The sequence below is a fragment of the Pagrus major genome, chromosome 7 (genome assembly GCF_040436345.1).
Source record: "Pagrus major chromosome 7, Pma_NU_1.0".
NCBI classification, from domain to species: domain Eukaryota; kingdom Metazoa; phylum Chordata; class Actinopteri; order Spariformes; family Sparidae; genus Pagrus; species Pagrus major.
Window position 1 is genome coordinate 20,158,753 of NC_133221.1, and position 22,721 is coordinate 20,181,473.

The window sequence follows — 22,721 nt, forward strand, 5'->3', positions numbered from 1 at the left end:
AGCACATCCAGGTTTCTTATCAAGGTTTTCCAGGTTATGACATTAACATGAGCAAAACATAAGCAGGATTCTCCAAACACCAGGACTTTAGTGTGCACGTAAACGCACCATGAAGCTGCTGGGACCTGTGACCGGCCCTTTGATTGACACTCGGCGCGCGCACACGCCGGTTGAGCTATTTCCCCACGCTTTACACGCGCACATATTTGACTTAAAGCCTGTGGGTGCCTTCCGGTTATAGTATATGACAGCAGACATTCCGTCTTCATGTCAGTCATTCCGTCCTCGGAGTTACAGCTTGTCCTTTGACCTCTGCGCTGCTAAAATAGAGGAAGGACCCTGTGGAGACCCGAGTCACAGCTGCAGTTGTTGAGTGCGCAGCTTTTGGCCGCCAGTCAAAAAAAGAGTTTCACACCGTGGACGCCCGAGGTGAAAAGGTAGACTAGCTACGCACTTCATTCGTCTCAAAGTGTTCCTGTGGGAGCTGTGTGTGTTTGTCACTCCCTCGGCTCTGACTCATACTCGCGGACTAATAACTGTCATCACTTTTAAAGTTTTGGACTCCATACTTTGAAGACAGAGGACTCCTGTCATCTCTCCAGGTGCTCGTCTTATGGGTAAGCTCTCCAACAAAATGTACCTTCAGACAACTTATTGTTTGTGACAGAAAAAGACCTCCGGATTCATCAGGAAAGCCGGCAGCGTGCGTTTTAAAGCTCGTAGTCGCCAATAAACGCATCGCGTCTTGTTTATGAGTGGAGATCAGGGGCGGCTCTCAGGTAAACGCTTCACCTGTGAGCTGTCTGATCCCCGCGGAGCTCAGAGACAAAACAATCAGAAACAAGCCCACAGCAGTGCAGATCATTGGAGCCAAAGCTGAACAAAGTCTGATATCGAAGACAAAGTCAGAACATGTTTGGATTTTTATCTTGGCTAGTTATTGTCTGAGCTGGTGATGCAGTGTTTTCACTGTGTATTACTCCCTCTGGAGATCATGCTTTTTTAACATGAATGCTGATTTTCTCATCATCCTGACATTAGTGTAGTAGTACACACAACTGTGCATACCATTCCCCTTATATATTTAAAGCCACGTCACAACTCTGTTTAGTAATCTGTAATCTCATTCATGCATTTTACAAGTAGCCCTTTTCTCTGTGACCAGCAGAATGAAGCTAATCCTGGTGCCAGCATTAACTTCAAAGTTATCTAGGATCATTCAAGTGAATAACACATGGTCATCCCCCAGTACTGATTCAAACATGAGAGTGCAGCAGGCTGTGCTGATTCCAGTTAGGGCCGGGCAATCTATTCATACAATTGATTTTGGACATGCGTGTGTTTTTTTTCCTGCCTTTTAAAGGCTGCATTACAGTAAAGTGATGTCATTTTCTGAACTTACCAGACTGTTCTACTTGTTCTCATACTTGCCTTAACCCACTTAGTCATTATATATATATCAAAAATCACATTGTGTTCATATTTTGATAAAGCACCCTACAATATTATGACAGTATCCATATGAAGGTATTTGGTCAAACATATCATGATTTTTGTCGACCAGTCCTAGTCTTTATGAAGGGCTTTTAAGGAGATAGATATTGAGATATGTATGTATATCATGATATTACAAAAGAATATTGGTTATTTTAAGGCCGTATCAGCTAGTCTTAATAAGCAGAGGTGTTACGATACTCCAAATCCACAGTTCGATTTGTTTACAATTTTTGATTTTAGTTTTTTAAAGCACTGATTTCTATACTGTTTTTAGACTCGCATCTAGATTTGTAAAGATCAATGGCTAGTGGTCAGCTCGCTTTGTCGTATTTTAACTGTTTTTGAAGTTTGTTTTCACTCGGCAAGTTGGCCCGGGGTATCGCCGATACTGCCTTTGAATTCGATTAGCGAAATTGAAAGGTCATTTTGATCGATTACAACCAAAATGTTGTATCTTATTCCTATCCCTCATGCAGAGTAACATGTATCAATACTTTTTATACAGCAGTTGTAATTAATTAGAGTATTAATTGGAGTCAGGTTTTCATCAACAGTGTTTTACATTTTCAGACTTGCTGGGTGATTTATCTGTACAGTCACGTTAAACTCACCTTCTCACTGGCTTGCTGCCTCTTTCAGAAGTCAGAATTCCTTACATGAATAGAAATGGTTTAAAGTGAGTTCAGTTCTCTTGCTCTCTTGTTGCTCTGTCTGGTCACTCAGAGAGTGAAGAGGAGTGTCGGCGGGTGAATTGCCCAGAGCATTGGCCATGCTCAGGTCCTGTGAAGCTGGCCTATTCAAGCCTCCGCAGCTTTGTCACAGTGAAATGGGTCGAGTCTCCCTCTTTGTATGACCCAACTTGACTGAAATGTGGTAATTGGGGAATCCTGGGATCCTCACTCCCTGTGGTGATGTTTGGGCCAAGCTTTGAATAAATTCATTTCCAGTACAGCAAGTTGTTACATGAGAAACAGGTCAGCTTTTAATTTAAACTTTGAATCACATCCAGTTATGTGTTCATTCAGGCATGGTGTGTCTCTCTCAGATTCTTTCTTTGATGAATGATTGATAGTTTCAGTTTATGAATATCTTTGTGTGTTTGCCTGTTGGTAGGATAAAATAAGATGTCACCTAACATCATCTAATAAGATAATACCTTGCATTCTACAAAATTCAATGAAGCAGAAAATCAGCAGGTTAATCAATAATGAAAGTAATCCTCAATTGTAGCCCGATAGGCACTCACAATTTGTAATCTTGGATTTAGTGCTGCAAATAAAGGATTATTTTCATTATCAATCAATTTGCTCATTTTCTCAATTAATCGTTGTCTTTGTAAAATGTTAGGAACAGTGAGAAACGTTCTTCACATTTCTGGCCAATGTGGGATGTTAATGGAAAATATTTGAACTGGTCACACATCTAGATCTATAGGTTCATTTGCATACACACACATAACCTCTGCTAACCCTCCGTGTTGAATGAAGCTCCATGTGGGAACAAGGCTAAGAAGTCAAATGTAGTTCGTGTGATGCCACTCTCCAGTTTAGTTGTAGTACTCTCACTATGCTGTATCATGTTAAGATCAAGAACTGGGCTCCAGGTCCGAAGATGGCTTGCAGCCAAAGATCACATCACAGCTAGCCGGGGGAGGAGAAGGTGTGACGTGTGCCGATCAGTGTGTCAGAGAGACAAGCTAGCTCTGATGACTGACTGCTGGACAGTGCCAGAGCCCTTTTAGGCAAGTCTTGCCACTCGGCAGCCATTTTGGGAATTCCCCCCCGGCAGTTATTTCAGGCTAACAAGATCAGGCCCCTATCTAAATGACTCGGGAGACAGCCATAACTTCACTTTCAGTGGTCACCAGGACATAAAAAGTGGAAGTACAGAATCATCAGTCAAATTGAAACAAACAAACAAACAAACAAAAAAACGCTTAAAACGTTCTGTGACTTTGCCCCAAAATAAAGTTTAAAATGCTTTTTTTATTCCACAGGTTGTACTTGTACTATGCACGCACTCAGTTTTCCAACACCAACTTGACGACAGCTCATCCTACTGTACAAGAGCGCTTGAACAAAAAGTATAATGTCTAATGTTTGAATAACCTCACCTTTCTTGTTGATGAAGGTTCTCAGTCATCCAGGTCATGGTAATTCTGAGTGCTGTATCGTAGGCAACTGGACTTGTTTCAGTTTCTTGAAGACGTTTCACTTCTCATCCAAAAGGCTTCTTCAGTTCTCTCAGAAAAAGAAACTGGACTTGTTTTAGTTTCTTGAAGATGTTTCACCTCTCATCCAAGAGGCTTCTTCAGTGAAGAAACTGGACTTGTTTTAGTTTCTTGAAGATGTTTCACCTCTCATCCAAGAGGCTTCTTCAGTGAAGAATCTGGACTTGTTTCAGTTTCGTGAAGACGTTTAAGATGTCCTCAGTGAAGAAGCCTCCTGGATGAGAGGTACAGCACTTGGACTCACCTTTCTTGGTAATCCTGTGCATTACGTTGATATTCTTGCCTTTCCATGCCTATAAGAAGTCCGTCTGCAGCCTCACCAAATCAGTTTAATCTGTCGTGAACCTCAGCTGTGTGCTCGCGTCAGTGCAACAACACAATTGGCTGATATGTTTCCAAGCAAACAATTGTCTTTTTTGGGGGGAAAGGGTGGGATGTGTGTCACATCTGGCGTTACAGACTTTTCCATTCAAAATGGCTGAAGTGGTGTGTCTCTTATAACGTCTCTGACAGAGTTCACAAACGAAAGCTACTACGATTAATTGTCCCTTCATCAATGCTGACTGGGAGATGGAGTCCAGTGTGCTTCTCACTCGGGGCCCCTCTGTCCTGCACACGTCAGACAACCTCACCGAAAAGCTGACTAATGCCGTGAAGACATACTTTCTCAACGGCTGTGTGTTGGCCTGCGTCCATGCCCATCCCTTGAGACTCCAATCCAAATCCAGAAATTAACTGCTTACTTACCAGTTAATGAATGTCAGGTTTTTAAAAGCAAAATTAGTTGAAACGGCCATCCATACTGTCCAACAGTCAGAAATCCCAAAATACTCAGTTTATTGTCATTTATAACCACGAAAAGCATCAAATCCTCATATTTGAGAAGCTGGAACCAGCAAATAATTGGCTTTTTTGTTAAAAACAACTAAAAACCAATTAAGTGATCAAAATAACTTCCAATTAATTTGCCGGTAATTGCTGCAGCTTTACTTGGATAAAGTCCACTCACAACACACAAATATTTCTGGCTCTGCGTTCTTAAGTCTAAAGATTTAAATCTTTATTTCCATCGTGCAGGTTTTTTAGACTAAAGCGTTCTCCACAAAAATGGATTGAACATTCAGAAGCTGTGTCTCACCGGCATTTTCTGCTTTATTGGAGCCAGAGAAAGGATGATAAATTGTAAATGTCAGATCAGTGAGTGGTTTGTCTGAGAGCACTTCTTATTAAACATGTGCTTGAATGCAAACTGACAGTGGATTCAGCCTGGAAATGTCATCATGATTTGACACCGCGATATGGGAATGAAAACTTTCCAAGGCTCCCCAGTCTCAGCAATGAGAGAACATACATGTAAAAGTGTTTCAGCAAATCACTTTCTGCAACTTTATCAAGAAGGTATACACACCACCACCCTGGGACAGGAATATCCAGCATGTGTTGCCACATGCCAGGCGTGCTGTCTCTACCTATGTAGTCTGCTTTACAGAAAAAAAGGTAATGGCCCCTCAGCAACCTCTGTAATTGTATAATTGGAACCTGTCAGAGGAGTTTTCCTACAGTATGTTCACTTAATAGTGCAGTCTTTGTTAAATCCTGGCATTACAGAAGTGTAAACTAGCAAAAACACTTAAAAACTTGATGTTTTGTGTAAAATACTATATCAATCAATTCCGTGTGGCACATTTATGCAACATTCTGTCATTGCATGATGAATTAAATGAGTTCTATATGCTGCCAAATGTATCGTGACAGAAAAGAGTATGTTTAGCTGCTGTCAGCATCTGAGCAGCTCATTGTTATCCATTAGGAGCAGCCAGCGCAGCGTAAGAGCCTTACCAGGCAGGGGGCAAGTTTCTCAGCCACTTAGTAAGTGACGCGCTGGGAAGAGTAAAACTACATCCAGTCACTTAGAGTCAACAACATTATGCTATCAACATGCCGCCACTGCATGAAAGACTTTAACATAACTAAATAATCCAATTTAGTGGTGGAATAAATGGTTTACATTGCAAATAACTTAACTCCTCTGTCACTTCCAGAGGGATTTTGGACGGTTAAATGAGGGCGTTTGTTTTTTTTATCAGATTCTGAGAACCACAAGGAATCAATCTCTGGGTTGGAACTTTATTGATGAGGCAGACGCAGTTGGGGATTCCCTTAATTAGAAAGAATAGAGCGGGATGGCGAACAGACATGCCAAATTGCAAGATTTTATGCCATAAAGAGTAAAAGCAACTCAAAACACTAGACCACCAGTTAGCTGCTTAGTATGAGGCATTTAAAGGTTTCTCCTCCCTGCAAAATATAAAACATGTTAAACAGACGCTAAATCCTTTCATGTGCAAAGCTCTCTAATTGCAGCAGGAACAACAACTACACGCAAATGATCATTTTCCAAATGAGACAATTTCACTGTCAAATCTTACAAATATTGCTATAATCAAATCAAGAAATTGTCAAGAGAGCATAACGCAAAGGCGGCAAAATATCTCCTGCAGCAAGGAATGAATAAAAAAAAAAATAAAAGTGATCGTGTTTGCTTTTCTAGAGAAGCACAATAATCACATGCTTTACATATCAATAGACTCGGAGAAAGCATTCCTGTGGATTAACTGTTTAAGTACTGTTTAAGAAGATAATCTGAGAATACTGCATACATGAATAAATTTAGCAGTCTGTGCACTTGAGAAGATAACAGCTGTCAGGAGCAAAGTGACATAGTTGATTTTTTTGTGCAAGCTGAAATTGGCCAAACAGAATCTTTTTGTATCAGATACAGCCGTCAGTCTCACAGAGCCATTCATCATCTGCAGTCAACGGGTCGGAAGAATCTACAGGAGGATTTTTATGTTCGATAAAGAATGGCAGGTGCTTGTGCTGTGTCGTTCCCATGCTCTTTCCTGCTGTGAGCATTAGTTTGTGCAGTAACTCCCTGCTTCTGCACCATAAAAGGACACGCAGGAATCCCTTCCCCACTTCTCGCTCAATATTTTAATGATGCTTGGTTGGCTTTGATACGAAGATGACCATGAAAGAGAAACTAAACGGGTCGAGCACTGATGTGTGTATTTGGTGGGGAATTTATTGCTCTCTCCCGAGGACAGCCAGTCCACATTTGGAATGCTAGTGAAATATTTACGGGAGCCACCGACACAGGAACTCACCACTGTCAACACTGGTTTAAAATAGAGGGGTCACTGTCAGAAAATGATTGTGTCGTCAGCCTGTCTATCTTGTCTATTTGCTGACAGATTTGTTAGCATCATACTTTGGCTCGTCCAGGGATTCAGCTTATATCCTGTGGAAATTTCTTGAAAATTCTGAGTAAATCTCTCCAGCGTGGATACCATCAGTCTTGTTACCATGGTGTCTGGCTTTCTGCCGCTCAGCTCTGGCAGCTCCTAACAACTAGGAGCAAAGGTCATGACCGCTTCAGCCGACAACTGTTTGGTGAAATAAACGCCTCACACAGCGGGCACAAATAACTTTGCACCCCTCAATTGGGGAAATTGAAGTGTCTCCAGCGAGCACAGGAGGAACATGATGATCTGGCATTGAGGGTGGTCATGTATGCTGTCCTCAGCCTCCCTCGACCCCCCCCATGCTGCGCATGCAGGAGCTTTTGCGCAAGTTCAGTTGACAATAGGCTGCATTCCTCCTAACAAGTGAGGAACATGGTTTGCTGGCACTTGAAATGCTCTTCACGGCATCCATCTGCTTCTGAACAGTGCCCTCACTGTTGAGACCCCTCTTTCAGGGACAAACGCTCATTTTAAGACAGAAATACCGAAATAAGTTGTGACATATGCAGCACATCGCCTTGTTTACAGTGACAGCAAGTCCCAGTTGCCAGACTATGAAGTAAACATCCTCTCCGCGTGTGGTCACCTCCTGCAGATTTGTCTGTGGATCACTGAAAACTCTGTTTTGTTTTGGTCCTTGAGCCCATAGAGAAGGGGAACATGAGATAGACTTCAAAATCGGGGCATATCACACAATTAAGACCGAATCTGATTGTACAGTAGGCACTTGTGTGTGAAAACATGATGATAAGTGGTCTCTGTGTTTGACAGTGGTAAAGAATTTGGCTGTGACGCATGGTTTCCATGTTCATACATGTTCCTTTGCTTTAAGGCTGGGAGGATCGACATGAGTCACAACAGTTCCCCACCACTTATTACAGGCTCAAAACATGTCTGGGCTGTGTCCCATTTCCAGTGTATTCCTTGATTTTTACTGAAGATGGCAGGTAGGGAGAAAATATCTAGATGCGTTTCTTAAGTGATAGTAGCAATACTAATACTAATAATAAAAAACCAAACTGGATCAGTAAATTGGTTATATTTAAGCCAAATCAGATGTGTGTCTTCAGGAAAATGTACTTAATGTATAAAAAGTACTCATCAACGTTCATTATATTATCATTTTTTCTTATACATACATTATCTGCAGGGGAGACTGGTCCATAGAAGCAGAGGAGGTTGCTCCACCTGTATTTTTAAGTGGCACGAGGGATACAATAGAAATTGGTTGAAACAACACATCACCAAATCTCAGTATCATTTATGAAATAATTTTTCTAGCAACTAGTGTAAAATAAAATGACACGGTGGGTTGGTTTTCCTCCTGTCCTTGCCAATTTTTTGAGTCACCAGCTGCAAGTGATTATATGTTTACTGTTACTCATTCATAATGTGTAAGCAGCATTATATTAAGGGTCGTTCCGATACCAGTATTGGTTACGCCTAAAACTGCTGGATTGGGTATCAGTGAGTACAAGATCTTATTAAACAGGACACTGGTACTTTCCAGCAGCATACCCCGCACCTGTACGCAACTTTTACTGCATAAGTAGCCAATATACTGTATATACAGCATATACTCGTGTAACTTCAAGCACAAGACAGCAACCTTATTTGTTGATAATTTTCTTCTTTTTCAGTTATGACTGACTGTAAAACTAGTTAAGTATAGGTATTGGAATCGATACTAGGAATGAAAAAATGGTATATGACCGTCTCTAATTATATTATTGTGGCTAGTTGAGGTGGAGCTCATGTTAACTACTTCATGCATTGTTGGGTATTTGGGGTTTGTATGTAAAATCTTGATCTACAATCTAAAACAAGATGTGACACAGATGTCACCACCACCACATATCACCACCTTTTAAGTTGATATAACAAACTTGTTACCAAAAAGCTGCTCCAGCAGATTCAGAGCAACATAATCATTTATTTGTTGTGTTTCTGGCTATTAGGTGAATGTCAGTCTGATACAAATGAACCAAAATGATACATTTAAGGGCCACAAATGTTTGGAATTTTTGACTAAATCAGTTATTTCATTATCAAAAAAGTTTGCTGATTAATTTTCTGTTGGTTCAGTCAGATTAATTGGCTAAGCTTTGCAGCTCTACTTACTGTACATCTTTAAACCAAAGAGCAGAAAGGGCAGTGATGCATGAGAACACATACTGTAAGTTGAAAATATTATCTTAGTGGCTTTTTTCATAATCATTAAAGCAGCAGCCTTTTTAATGCTGAGATTCACCCCTGTGATGAGCATGTTGTGCAAGTGTTGTACAAGCTTGTTTGAATGCCTATAGTGGGTCGCAGTAATATAGGTTGTTTTATCTTCATCATAATATACCCAGGCCTCCTTAGCTCTGCTTTTGTAGCACACCATGGGAGTATTAACTTTGACCCTTGCACTCCAAGCGCAATGATTTTGCTCATCTACTGCTGGTATTCCTTACAACAGGCTCTGAAGTGAATGCCTGTCTTTTCCTGCTGCTGGAATTTGATTCATATGCTAATGAGCTGAATTCCCATGGATCTCTCTCTCCTGTGCTGTAGATATCACCCCCAAAACTCTCCCTCTCCCCTCTCTTGCTTTTTGTTTGTTTTTGTCAGTCTTGCACTCGCTAACGTTCATGCTTTCTCTGGGTCACAACCTTGATCACAGTAATCTTACACATGACTTTTTGAGTAGTAGTATGCAGTTCCATCTTTGTTGATCTGCATCTTCATTGCCATCAGGCCAAGTAAAGGTCCAGGCAATTCAGCATGTATGACCCTGCTTTTCAGAAATGCTTTTTTTCATTGAATAGATAAATATGAGGGAGATAAATATTATCTTTTATTGTCTTGAATTTTCTATGGAAGATTTTTTCTCATCAAACTGCAAAATGTTTTTTTTTATTACCTTAATAAATAGAGCCTGACCAATACTGTATATTTGGGGCTGATGCTGACACCGATATAAGGCTAAATTCCCATTGCATCCAGCGTTGTGGCAAAAATCCAGTGGCCAATCACATAAACTGGCGATCAGACTATGACTGAAGCCACAGTGGAGTGTGTCGTGTGTATTCACTCAGTTTGGCTTTGTGCACACATCTGTGGATGCAAACGATCACTGCAGGACCGGCATGCTTAAACTACTCTGGCAGAGGCATGACTGGTGATCATAAGCAGCATAGAACGGGTCAGTAGCAGGGCATGTTATTTAGCATGGATTAACACTACAGAGGGAACACAACAGACATTTCTCTGTGTAGCGTTAAGATTCACTTTCACTTTGGTTCACTCATGTGCCCCAGTTTAAAACACAGCAATGATCTGCCTGTTCCTGGTTGTTTACTGTTATTTTTAATCCATTGATGAGGACAAACAATCACTAGTAGGAGCAGCATGCTAGTAGTATAATGACATAGCAGCTTTGTCTTTCGGCAAACTGAGGGTTCCTAACATGTCACACACACGGACCACACTGCTGCACCAACCCGCCGCATTTCGCCGCAAAGCCAGATTTGGTGTAAATGCAGCCTTCGGGTGTGAAAAATTTCAGATAATTTATTATTATATTGGCCGATATTCTTATAATATATACATAAATATACATTTCTGCAAAGATCCCTCAAATGTGGCTTGTGACAAAGATGCGTACTTAATGAGGGCAGCATATTTTTTAGTTTAACAAAACACATTGTCATTAATGACATCTGTGCACTGAAACTGTAAACTTCACTTGGAATTTCAATATTATAAATTCCCCCAAGCACATTTTTCTGCAATTTGTTCTGTAAAAAAAGACTTCTTATCCTCACATATCGAACAAAATATACACCAACACTGATATATCTGGGATAGGCCAATACCGGCCGATAATATCAACCAACCAATATATCAGTCAGACTCTATTAAAAAAACAAAGGACTTAAGTCAGTTATTTATTTGTCCCAAGGGGGCAATTTGGTAACTATAATTGTATTCTGGCCTCAGAAAAATACTTTGGATTGATTTCGGTTTTGGATTGGCTTGAAGGGCTGTGTTTGTTTCATATGAGGACATGGATTACATAATAACAGAAAAACCACTGTCATTAATCTGTGTTTAAAGCTGAGGCATGCATTCTAGAGAAATTCTTTATTATTGAGTCATATTCTCAGGTGTCAAATACCTGTGCTTTGGAGTTGGCCACCGGGATGCTGGCCAACCCAAAGTGTCAGTATTTGACAGGTTGAAGATTATACACTTCCTTAAAGTAGAATTTATGGCAAAGCTGTTTTGCAGTAAATTGTTACAATAATACAAAAATGTAAGTCAGACATTGGTCCCAATAAGGCTGTCTACTCCCAGCTGTATCCAAATGTGAACACACCTGACAAAAAAAGGACAAAATGCAAGAATATTATTTGTATTTTCAGTATGAACTCTTCAGCCAGCAGCTCCATGTTGAATGTTCAGATGGTCCACCACAGATGATGCACACTGTAGTGCAGAGGTTTGCCACTTGCAAGTATGCGTGCATTTTGACAAACAACACAATGATAACCAGATGGTTTTACAGCAACACTGTTCAGTGACAAATAAACTACTGACCCTCTTTTGAAAAGAGTAAGGACGAGTAAAACTCATCCATCAGTCTAAAAAAACACCCAATGTATTGAACAACAGCAATAACACACAGGCTATAATTCACATTTGTCATGGTAATTACAATTATTGTACGTCTCTGCCTCTTCATGGTAACAGCCATTTTTTTTGTATCACTTTGAAGTTTCATTTTTCATCGTGAAACTTTACTGCAATGTTGTAAAAAGTGAATGTCCTCCATACTCCTACAAGTGCCTTTGCGTGATAAATGGAGGAGGTATTTTGATAATTGTTAGTCAGCAGAGTTGCCAAGGGGTATGTTGCAATCTTTCTGATTTACAGTAAACAAGCTTCAGTTGATACTTGGCTCTGAATCTGAGACCAGCCACACTGAGTTTAATCACTACCTGCCAACATGTTTAGTGTCGGTGTTGAAACATTTATTAACCTGACGGATCCTGTCACTTGTTATATGGCCCACCTGTTCTCACGCTGAAAGATGTCAAGCGCTGCATCATCTGCATACAGATCGATCCTGGCCACCATGTCCATCACCACATTTTTTTCTTTGCTCTGGCACGTTGCTCGATACACCAGCTCCCAAACTTCCGATGCAACACAGTGGAACCTCTAAAACACTCTTTAATGGACCCTTTCAATAGGGCGCACAGACCAGAACAAACACTTTCATTCATGGTGTTCCAGAAATGCAAATGAAGCAAGGTCCTGACACTTTCACAGGGGTACCCCTGTCATGGGCTTGTGTTAGACAGCAGTGAGGCTATCACTCAGGCAGGGTGATGCAAGGTACAGCTCCTATGTTTTCTGTCCAGAGAGTAACTTAGAAGCTGACGAGTCTCCTCAAGCACTGTTGGCTCTGAGCCACAACATTGATGTAACAGATTACAGGCAAACTGGGTTAAAACAAGCGAAAACAGGAAATGATAGTCGGTTTCCAGAAAGAGCTCTTGAAATACCTCAGCTGCTTTTAGTGATGTGATAGTAGCACATTATATGTCATTCTTGTATTAGGATGACAATAATTGTGTTTTTAGTTGATTCTATCACGGATAGAGATAACATGACATAACATGATATTTTCTCAGTCTGAGTTTTATTCAATTCAATTATCAAAAATGGGTTGTACTTATCTGATTGATTATATGTTGTGAGCCCTTGTCAGAGCTTGCTTTACAAGTAATGATTTTTGTTGGATAGCTTTGAGGGTGCACTGAGGTTGCACAGGAGCCTCAGTTTCTTGACATGTTGCAGCAGATACTTCGAAACGCATTGATTGCCAGCTGATTATGAGAAGGCGTATTTGGAATTTATTCATGATGAGTTCTGTCACATCACAAGTGTAGATGAAGAATGTAGAATATTTAGCAATTTACTGTCAACACTTATCATTCTTCTTATTCATTTAATCTACAACTGTTCATAAGTACTTCACTTTTATCTTTTTTTTTGCTTAATGCTGCTATGCATTAGACTGTGTATTATTATTGCCCCATATGCCAGCGATTAAAAGGTATTATATTTTTGAAGCTGTACAGATTATACATGATACCTCTTAATGTCACACACACTTATGAGATTGCAGTCCTGGCTCAGACTCTCTTCATCCAGACAAACAGATGTTAAGGTAGAAATATTACTCCTGATCCTTTTGTGTCCCGTTTGAGAAGAAACTAGGCTGCAGGTGCAAGCGGCTTGAGGAAAGACCCAAAGTGACATGAAAACAACTCTTTTCTTTTCACCTTTTCTACCTAAGGCTTGACTAATGGCAACCAGTTTTAGTTGTTTACAAGGCAGGATGGGAGAGTTAGAGTGTTAACAATGGTCTGCTACAAGACCAGACAGGTCTCACCCTGAGGTGAGCCATCATAACATTCAGTGTGTGAGCCCTTCGGAGATGAATGTTAATCCCCTGGGTCGCGCTGTTATTTCTAAACATCACAAAGTGGCATTTATCATAACTTGTCACTGAGTGCATGAAAGTCTCTGTAGCTTCATGGGTGGCTGTTACTGTCAGTTATTTCTTTTGACTTCCTACATTGAGAAGAAAAGTGAGATGAGAGAATTCAGTGTGTCAGCAGGTGCTGTCACTGTCCTTTGTCTCAAGTGGAAACAGACAATTTACTGTCATTTCCTTTGGACTCAAGACTTTGTAGTGTTGTGGGTGATTGTTACATATTGTTAAAGCAAAATTAATACTTAGAAAGGCAGACAAGCTGAGCTGCATAAGAAAAACAGACCCATTACAACCTACTTGATCCATTAAACAAAAAAAGTGAATAAAGAATGAAAAAAACACATACTATTGCAAATCATGTACAGAAGTTCCCCAACATTTCAAGTTCTCTTGGGGGAAGGCATTGTGTCCAAGAACTGAAACGGATCTTCTAGTGTCTCGTGTCATTGGGAGCTAATCCTGCACATAGTTAGAAACACACACAAACACATACAGTGCCAGCACTGTAATTAAAGGTCCTCTGTCCTGTTCAAAGACCTGATCAAGGAGCTTGGGGATGACATGTGCTGGATTTCTAGAAGGCTAAATATCTGATTGAGTCACAGACAGGTCAGCGAGCCAGGAACGGGCTACAGCCAATGACAGCAGACCCTCCCCTCTTTCTTCCTCTCTTCTCTGCTGTCATACATACAAGCTTTTCAGCATTTGTTACTGTGTCGTCCTTGCTGAACCACAATATGAGCTGGCATGTTTTCAGTAGCAAGTAGTAGTTTTCAGTAAAAAATAATCCTGGCTTTCCATGCATCCTTATCCATCCTCTCACCCATATTCTTTTCTATTACTTCCTTGTTTTTTTCACTGTAAATCAGTGCACAAACAACTCGGCCCACTTGGACTGCGTCATTCATGCGTCTACAAACACAAATTTCAAATGACATGCAATTTGTTCAAAAGAATTAGAACACATCATTATTTTCATTGCGTTATTAACTGTACAGCCAATCTAACATCACATTTGTCCCATTCTTCCAGCAATCAAATGTTGATTTTTTTTAACAGCTGTATAAACTCATTATTTGCTTTATGCCTGTCACTTTTATCTTGCCTTACCTTATATCTTATCCTTGATGGCCTTTATACAATCTTCTGGCAGGGGGCCTGGTGAAGCTTCGTGTGCCAAATAATATGCAGTCAAACAAGGTTGTACACTTGGTGCTGCGCCGCTCGTCTGTCGTGCCTCAGTTAGGTGGTAAGCTATGTGAGTCGGCATATTTGTTTTCATTGAAGAGTAGGACAGTTGCCTTTTGACAAAGTTGACGAACGGCCTTATTTTTGTTTGTGACTTTGGCATCTAAGGGTGCTCGTTATTGCCCTCAATTTTCGTAACATTACATTAGTTTTGTTTACTGATAGGTCCACAGGGCCATGGGTCTAGCTGATAGTTTTAGAGTGCTTGATCACAAAGCAAACTACAACAAACAGCCTAATGCACTCATGAACTACACATTTCAATCGGGTTATTAAGGCTCAAATAGGAACATTTTGAACAAATGTTCGGATTTTGAATAAAAATTGACAGACCTGCTGTCTGATCTTGTTATGTGTGACCCCTGTCGCTGATCAGTCATGCAGTGTGCAAAGCACAACGATTGCAAGACTGCAGATTACAAGGCAAAAAGTTGTGTAGTGTGAAAAGCACAGCGATCGGACGACTTTGGAAGTTGTGTGATGTTGCCCAGCCATTAACATACAGAAATCGTCATGATAAATTAAAGATGCGATGGCTATATTAACAAAATAGTCTCCCCACCACCAAAAGTCAAAACATCCGTCTACAGCACACAAAACTAATTTAAATACATGGAATAACACTAAAAAAATTTATGTTGAGGTCATTATAAAGCTGTTATTTCATTGTAGCTTTCATTAACAGTCATATTTGTGAACAAAGCACTATAATCCTAAAAAATGCTAATGTTTTAAGACAGACTTTTGCAAACTGAGCTATGGTCAAAATTCTGAGGGTTGGACCTACACAAACAGCATTTATGAAGCAGAATTTCATCCATTTGTTGGACTTCTTCAAAAGACTTTACCAACCCAACTAAATACCACTTAAGGCCTTCAGGATTATCCCATAAACTAATTACCAGCTTAGCTCAGGCCATAGAGCACAGCACTGCTCCCTTATCTGCCTCTCTGCAACAGCGATGAACAATGTGTTAGGGTGAAGGAAGGTGTGAAGAGGTCTTCTCCTGGCCTCCGTGTTTGAAGGGAGGAAGTTGAGTGTGACTGCTGGTCTCCACACTGTCTCTCCCTGTGCTCCTAGCTGTGGCAAACTGATTAAGCTGCTGAATGCCACTGTTTGTCACTCTTCACTTGTGCAAGGGACACGTTCCCATAGTGATTCATGTTGTTTCCTGGCCCGTATCACTCAACAGACTTTAATTTTTTAAAATGGAAATTCAGCCTTTGAAATAATTTGTGTTCACATGTCCATGTTTTCTTTGTGGGGGAATATTTTCCCCCCACAAAGCACAAATCTGAAGCACTAGAGGAGAGACTATTTTGTTCATTCAGGAAATGCCCAACCTTGAGGTTTGTGTTTGGTATCAGGAATTAAAGGTTGTAATGTAGCGTGCCAACGGTTTGCGTGCCAGGCTAGCATCTGTTAATAGAGGCAACTCTTGACCTGACATTCCAGAAAGTACTATGTGTCAGCGCAAGAATCCCTTGGAAGCTTGGCCTTCCTTAATTGAGCAGCACACCTCGGCAAACATCAGTACACCACATGTGCCCCAAGGATGGAGGAATGAATCTACTGTTCTGGCATTAATGGTATTTTAACGACCCATAAACCTATGTAAGGGTGCTGCTGTAGGGGTGTGTTTAGTTCAAATAAATCACATGCTATTGGCACTGATGGATAGTAACACAGTACATTAACTCAAGTGCTGTGCAATAATCAGAAAAATGTAGAAAGTCAGTATGTAAATATATGTATTATTTAGCCTGTGCTGTAAATTTTAAAAGTTGACTTTAAAAAAGTCAGGAAACCGATTACCTCATAATTGTTTTTTCTCCAAATAAAGTCACTTTGTCAGATATTGCAGTGTACGTTTACTTGTACATTTGACAGCCGAGTACATTTATTGCCAGAAAACTACTTTTGACTTTCACTTTTACCAAAGTAATATATTTTAACACGATATCTTTACTTTTACTGAAGTAAGGCTTTGGGGAACTTCCTACAACACTGGCTAGTGGTTTTTGGAAAGTTATAGATGTATCCAATGCTAATGTTTTTTAACCTCTAGCTCTCCACGTGCATATGCTTTACAATGTTTTTGTTGGAGTGCTTAGAGGTTTAAAGCCGCTACATGCTTTTATCTTTAAACCTTTTGTTCCTGTGTACAATGAAATTGCGTCAAACTCCTCCTTTACGTAATACTGGAAGTGCAGGTTTGTAGGTGGATGTGTTTGATGTGTGTCAGAGAGTTGTTTGTGTGGATTCTGCACTCAGATGATTACTAGCTTGTTATAGTACTCGATGGACTGAAACAGAGACAAGACTAACTTCGCTGCAAGCAATGCGAAAAAGACGCGTTGACCTTTTGAGGTAAGGTGAGTTTCTATTTCCTGACCTTAACTAGTTTAAATTCTCATTGTGTTGAGAGGGAAACAAGACTGTCAAGAGTTGTTTTGCAAACAATCAAAATTTCAACAGCATACATTTTCTCTCATCATAGAGAAAATCTGAATATATGTGGCCATGTCTGGTTGTTGGTTAATACATTTTTAATCAATTAAAATCTTAATGTTGATTAATTGATTAACCATTATTTTTTAACATCCCTCGAATGAGTTAGTATCTCAACTGAGCAGTCTACTGTATCTGACACCTCAAAATCTATTTGATACAATCGTTGAGATATGGACAGTGTGACAGGACTTTGCCTGATATTGGCATCTGTTGAGTGCATCAGCTGTTTTAATCTTCAAAAATATCTGTAGATGTGTTAACGTAGATAAGCAGGTCATTCAAAGAGTATTGTTAATGAAGCCGAGATGATAAAACACAGATAGATGCGGTATTCGCTACACAAAGAGTAATCAGATAACACCTGCAGGTGTCAACCGCAGAACTTTGTGACTCATATGCCAACAATAAGACTGGATGGTAACCATATCAGTTCTACCAGTAGCAGTAATACACAAACAAACATGCCACGATTCAGGCAAACGATCAGAAACACATTCCTCAAAGCTACTGTTGTTTTGCATGTGATTTTTTGGGTCTTTGCTTCCTCCATAGATCCAACAACAAATTAGTCCTGATAAGGTCTAGGCACCAGTTGGAATAGTTGTCACTAGATAACCCACAGTTTGAAAGCATGCATGAGAGTTTTTCTGAAGCAAAATGTGCTTGATAACACATTGTGTTTAACTTTGTGAATTTTAAGAATGAGACGTTAAGTAGCCCAACCCATTGAGTCTCAATCGTCTCGTGTACTATACAAAGAAGACACGGGAAAGCTTTTGTTTGCCAGAGCACTCTAGTATTTCTTCTTGAATGGAGCTTGTCTGGAGGCGAGCTTCCTCTCTGTCGGTCCCAGCAGATGTTTATGGACGTGTGAACCCTCCTCCATCGTTGCTCGCCATTGTCTAATGACAGCAAAGCTTGTCACGATGCGTTTCTTTTGTGTGTGCATGTCTGCATGTGGTGTTGCATATGTAAACACTGGAATCTTTTTTATTGTGCTTTCAAACAATCTTAGAGATTATAATACAATCATGAATTAGTCCTGACCTTAGCTGATGTTGTAATAGATTTACAGTACATGCTTAGGTGTGTCCCGGTGGCCTTTCCATCCTTTTTTAAATTATACTCATCACACACACACAGACACATATATTTACAGTTGGTTGACCCAGTCAACTCATGGTGTAGTATGTCAAGCTTTTCGTAAGTTTGTTTGGAAGGTATTTCTAATTGCTATGTATGTGTGAGCTTTGCGTAAAGAAAGAAGCACATGACTTGTAATTACCTGAACGCACAGGAGGCAAGAACTGTTGGGGAGGAAGTGCATCATGACAAAGGCATGGGGCAGGGCAACCGTTTTTTGTCAGTCACCACAGGGGACTGAGGTGTTGGTGGAGACATGATGATGGAATTCACAAACGAGGTTTCCTCTTGTTTGTTTTTCAACATTCATGTTAATTTAACAAGCACAATGAAACTGGTCATGAGCAGAGACCTGTGCATTGTCTTCTGTTTATTACAATGTATGATGGTCACCAGTGAGCTGTGAGTCATTATCAGAGCGATGATAATTTGAATCTGAAAAAGGTTTGATATATGTATTTTATATCTTTATATGAAGACATGGCTAACCAGCACAATTAATGGAAATTTTTTGATCCAGTCCAACGTAGTATGATGATTTTAGTAGGCCAATCTCTGGCAGTTAGGACCTGGCCTGCTCCTTGGGAATGTCATGGTTCCTCATGATTCCATTCTGATTCAGGGGGCTATCATTTTCATCATCAATTAGTCTGGAGATTATTATCTCGATTCATTGATATGTTGTTTGATATATAAAAATAACAGAAATGAGCAAAAATGTCAATCTCAGTTTTGTATGATGAGTTCGACCAACAGTCGAAACAGTCCAAAATCTTAAACTATTCACTTTCCATTGATATAAAACAGAGAGAAGTAGATCCTTAAACTGGAGAAGGTGGAACCAGCAAATGTTTGGCAGTTTTGCTTAAAAATGATAAGTGGTTGTCTAAGGAGTTGCAGAGTACTTTACATAAATCGACTAATGAGTGAACAGAAGTAATACATACATATTTCAACTTCAGCATCGATCTTCTATGTTGTATTTTTAGTCTCCTTTGCTTTTGATGCCAACTTTGCATGTCTCAGTTCCCATAGCATACAGCCAGGTGCATATATTTACTTAGACAAGACACAGTGTGTTAAGCCTAACCCTGGCCGTGCAACAGCTATTGTCTTCTGATTACCTTAATCTTTTGTGTACATACATGGTCCCATGTCTGCATAGCATGTCAAGCTTTGAGTGAACATGTAAGTCCAAAGTTTTGCCTCCAAGGCTTTTTTTCTCTTCATTTACAGAGGCAATGTTTTTTTAAACATGGAGAAGTTCCATTTGAACTGATGACAGCTGTCTCAAATGGACTGTGTAATCATGTTTAGTGACAGCAGCTTTAGGTTGAATTTCACTGTTTTAAAGTTAAAAACAAAGTAGTAGGACTGTATAGAAAGTGTGGTTTCCTAATTTACGCAAATAATTGAACACAAAGGAGATTTGAAGAAATTTTGACTAAATTGCACACAGGCCACTTCCACAGAAGCACAACATTGTTTTGCCCACAACACGCTTTCCAAGGTGTTTTTGAAGTGACATAGTGGCGAGTCTCTGTGTCATCGGGGCCTAAGACTGAAAAAATCATATCAGGGTAAGACGTAAAGCTTTCACTACCTGGTTTCAGACTTTAATATACTGCTATACTGTATGTAATGTCAGCTCTTTTTCCTGCTGGTTGAGTGACCCTGGGGGTCAGTGTGAGCATTGTTACCCAATTTTTTTGGTCATTATGTTTCCATTAGGCTTATAAAATAATGTTGTAGGTACAATCTCCATCTGTAAAACACTTTAAACTCAAAACAGTGTACCTGCATCGCACATCCCTGCTTTAGCTCTTGGAATATGAACGGGGCCTATTGAGAGTCTTACTGACCGATAACATCGGAGACCTCAGCATAAAACTATTTGAATTGCTTGTGTAGATTCAGGAGAAATGCAGGTTGAACTGAATATATATATATATTTTTTTTTTACGTATCTCCAGATAAGAAAATATCATTGCATGATAAAAATCTGTCAAAAGTAAGAAAGTTGAAAGGAAAATCCAAATCATGTTTTTAAAGATCCTAGTGGCCTGCTATCAACAGCATCATGTCTATTTCAGGCATCTCCTCCCTTGCCTTCATCTATCAATACCCTGGAGCATTGCATGGAAATGAAAGTACACTTCCACAAAAGCTCTGAGAGAAGATGACTCCCTTCCCTTTTCAATGGAGCTAAGACACATTGCATTAAAATCATTGAAACGAAGCTGGGTGTAAATGGGCGTGCATAGTTTGTGGAAGGCAGGATGGAGGGATCCTGGAAAAAGGGAGAGAGAGTGAGAGAGACATGCCTGTACTTCCTCTCCGCCCATTCTTTAATGCTCGCTGAGTAGCCCTGCAGTGCAGGCTTTGTCCCAGTCATTGTCACAGGCTTAGAGAGCCTCTTTGCCAAGTGAGAGGCTTTGGCGACATATGTCACTTGAGTGAGTCTCCTGTCGCTCCTTTAGCCGCTTGAGTGGAAGGGCGGGCAGGGAGGCGTGTCTGTGCAGCAGCAGAGGAGAAACGTGAGGTTGAGGACGAAGGACATGTCAGAGATGTTGCTTCAGAGAGTTGTGTGAATGATCCCTTGATGGTCCTGTACCGAACTTTCTTTATGGACTTGTAGTGCAGCTGCCTTGGGCCTCTTCTAGAGGTGGACTTAGGATGTGGAATGACTCCAAAACCAGTGAGTAGTCTTCATGAAAACTGCTGTTTTCAGTCCATATCTGTGTATTTTAATAGATTATTTTTGTACTGATAATTTCTGCATTACTTTGCATTCTGTTCTTTGCAGCTCATGTACATACAGTCATTTGTAGGGCTGCTGGGTTGTCTGAGGGAAGTTGTACTTAGTTTGAGTTTAAAGAAAGGGAGGGGGTCTTTGTATACAGTGTGTGTTGGCAGGGATTAGTCATGTAGTAGTCACACTTCGTGCCCCGGCCAACTATTGGTTTAGGAAACAAAATCCCTGCGGATTTGTGGCTATGATCTGCCATGTGTTCAGGTAATAGATCCTTTGCTCCCAAAACAAATGCTTTGTTATCTGTTTACACAGGGACTCCACCCCGTTTTTACGCTCTAAGGACTTTGCCTTTCAGATGGACTGTGTCAGCCTTGTGTGAGGTATTAAAGTGGCAGGTTTGCACATTTCCACTTGCATATGGTTAGAGCTCAGTAATTAGCCAAATAGAAAGGTTCCTTGGGTGTGCACCAGGCAGTGGATTTGCTTCACATGAATGAAAGTTGCCCGCTTGGTTCTTGCCAGGATCAACACAAATCTGGATAAAAGGTCCCACACCTCATGTCACTGGTGCAGTCTGGGCCTCCAACGCAACAGGGACTTGGCATGCTTTGCTGGGCTGATGTGTTTTTTGTCTGTGATTTAAATCACAACACTGTCACTGATGTTTTATGCCTGTATACTACTACTTGTAGGTGGTCTCAAAGCTGTATCTGAAATACAGTATACAGAAGCATTAGACTAAGAATGACCGAGGTTTACAGCTTTATTACAACATGAAAATGTAGGCTTACTCCACTGGAACAAACATGAACCAGCTTTTGTTTACCATTCAATCCGGGGGAAGATAATCACAAAAAGTCCTTATTGCAAATAATACTCAGCCACAATCTCTCAATTTGTTTAATTGATTCTAAATTCAAGCAGCTTAATCCTGCAACCAGTCTACAGCAATTACCACATTAACCTTTCTCACTAAGATGGACAACGCATGAAGCTTTGTGTCCTTAGAAGAACCCCGGGTAGCACTCAGTCATTGTTAAGCAGCGTACTGTATGACTGCTGGAGCTCCCTGCCTTCATTCTCCTGATAGCAGGATTAGCTCGGGGTTGAACCCATTTGGCATTGCCAGAGCTGCCGCCACAGTCTCAGTGCTGTGAGAACTAAGCCGTGAAATACTGATGGGCTTAGACCAATTTATAGTCTGCCATCTTGGATCTAGTGATCGTCGCAGACAGCAGCTTTGTGCCAGTCGGGTTTACTGTAAGCATGCCATGCGATGCCACCAGCCAGGCTTTACAGTTCAAAGGGTAATCCCCAGACAAGTACTCTGCTGTGTTGTGCTACGACATCACAACAATGAGGGACAACTGACTTTGAATCGCTAGTAGTATCCTCAATGGGAAACTGTGCATCAGTTTTTTATACATAATAAGCAATAGGGTTGGGTCACAACAGAGATGAGAAAGAAGCGAGAC

The 22,721-nt window shown here is 40.4% G+C and overlaps 1 protein-coding gene across 4 annotated transcripts in view; it reads left to right on the forward strand.

The window, feature by feature from the left end:
- Positions 1 to 264: 264 nt before the first annotated feature.
- The window catches only part of chl1a (cell adhesion molecule L1-like a), a 60,203-nt gene continuing 37,746 nt past the window's right edge, over positions 265 to 22,721 (forward strand). For 3 of the 4 annotated variants that reach the window (XM_073470482.1, XM_073470484.1, XM_073470486.1), the window contains exon 1: positions 265 to 617. The gene's annotated coding sequence lies outside the window, so the exon portion shown is untranslated. The remainder of the gene's footprint in view (positions 618 to 22,721) is intronic. The other variant, XM_073470483.1, reaches the window with a different exon arrangement.